This window comes from Apium graveolens, chromosome 11, assembly GCF_009905375.1.
Source record: "Apium graveolens cultivar Ventura chromosome 11, ASM990537v1, whole genome shotgun sequence".
NCBI classification, from domain to species: domain Eukaryota; kingdom Viridiplantae; phylum Streptophyta; class Magnoliopsida; order Apiales; family Apiaceae; genus Apium; species Apium graveolens.
In genome coordinates this window covers 195,980,161-195,982,191 of record NC_133657.1, presented here as the reverse complement: position 1 = coordinate 195,982,191, position 2,031 = coordinate 195,980,161, and the positions used below count along the sequence as shown (strand labels likewise).

The window sequence follows — 2,031 nt, the reverse complement described above, 5'->3', positions numbered from 1 at the left end:
TACCCGCAATAAACACCAATTTAATTGTTAAGCCTCTCTGGCTGAAAAATCACATCTATGGCTCCCCTTGTTTCCCTGTTTTTGTCACTGCTTTTTTTTTGTGTATCAGAAAGTACGAGGAATCTCCTTACAACTAAAGTTTGGTTAGTAGTTTCCTTTTACCAAATGACTTAAATATATAATGATTTGAAATTTATTTTTCCGAATAATCATAAATAATAAATTAATAAGAAACATCAATCTTTTTTCGGATAATTAAGCACACACCCGAGGGACCCGCCCACCTTATTTTTGACAAGATTTTGGACCCTTGACATCATGTAGAGGTAGCCAGGGAGATATCAATAGACCAAGAAGTCATTGGTCATAAATTATTTTCATCCAACTAATTACAAATGTTAGGTTTCCTCAAAAGTAGAAGCAGTAGTAATTTATTCATTAATCTTAACTTTCCCCATTCTAACAACTAATTCATCCATGGTAGGATATTGTCATCATGTTTTGATTTTAGTCTTGATTTATTTGTTACATTTCCTGTGCTCATAATTTTTCTTGTCTTGAATTTAGGCAATCTTCTTTCTTTGAAAATTAAAGTAGCAGTTCTGAAGTGAAACGACAATTAAGATTGTGTTTCTTGTTTACATTGATCAGCAGTGAATATTGAGCTACCTTATGTGTCGTTGTATCTCTGGAAAACTGGCTCTATTGAAGATATTGTTCATGTTGTACATTATGCTTTTTGCTGGTGCTGAATTTGTCTTCTACAGTGGAGCAGAACTGGTAATGTTGTTTAGTTTTCTTCTTTCTGTACTTGCAATACATTTTCCGTTTAATTTTTACTATATATTTTCCTAATAGTTACTGCTTGTCAATCAGCAGTTTCTTTAAGCTGTTCAACCGAATGTGTATTGAATTTAGGTATTCATGTATTTTGAACCATAAATGGATGGCTATAACTTATCACTGAATCTATGTAACCTTGCGATCATTAATACTTGTTGAGATCATTTTTAGTACTTACATAGAAATATATAACCTTGAAGTGCACAGCTGTGTTACAACACTAGTCACTGATTTTGTCATTCTAATAGAAAATACAGATATTTCTTATGCAGCAGGTTACAGATACTTTTCAGCAATTCATACTGAAGCCGGATAAGTATGCAATGGCTGATCTCATCTTAAACTCGCTATATTAGATCTCAAGTTGAATTCTATGACTAGATACTTCTGCATCGTATCCACTGTGCAATATCTGTACCTCCTTTCGACATTCAATTAGTTCATTGTACAGGCGAAGAAGCAGGATATTGAGGTGAACTTCTGAAGCCTTGTGTTGCATATATAAAAACACATTCTTCACTTTATAAAGATCCTGATTTTCAACCAATTTTTTAGTTCATACTGCCTAATCATGTTACTCTTTACGCTCAATTATCCATTTGTTGTTTCAATAGCTATACATGCTTTTATTCTTTTCCATGTGCTGCTACTTCCGAGAAAGTGAAGGGATGTTGTATCACTTAAGACATGGTTTGACTGTTGGATCCTGCTTCTCATAGTTCCTTATTTGTAAATTTGAAGATGCAGATTTTTTATAATTCAAACATCGAGAAAGTAGTGGTGGCAGGACGCTGGGACTTACTTCTACCGATTGCGCTCAGTACTAATTGTAGATGTATCATGGTAGGAAAGGTAATGGATAATTTTGCTTTGAGATACATGGTTGGGGAACTCAATCATGAGCTGATGCTGATTATGATAAACTGTTCCAAGGAAATTATGAAGAAAAATAATCTCTTTGCTGAAAATATCTCCCACTTCATATTATTCCAATATATTGTCAAGTAGCACTAAATCGCTATAAGAGTATTTTGAGATTTTAATGCCATCATGCTTCTTGTAAATGTCTAATGCCTGTAATGTTATCTAATCTTTCGTTATTATTTCCAAAATGTCTAAGGTCTGTAATGCTATCTAATCTTTCGTTATTATTTCCAAAATGATTAGGTTGTCTTCCGACAAAGTAAT

General features: G+C 33.3%; 1 long non-coding RNA gene across 1 annotated transcript; it reads left to right on the top strand.

Annotated features, from left to right (window-relative positions):
- The first annotated feature begins 458 nt into the window (after positions 1–458).
- Positions 459–1,482, top strand: LOC141697441 (uncharacterized). The gene is made up of 2 exons (XR_012564715.1): positions 459–780; positions 1,101–1,482. It is a non-coding gene; the product is annotated as an uncharacterized LOC141697441 (long non-coding RNA).
- The last annotated feature ends 549 nt before the right edge of the window (positions 1,483–2,031 follow it).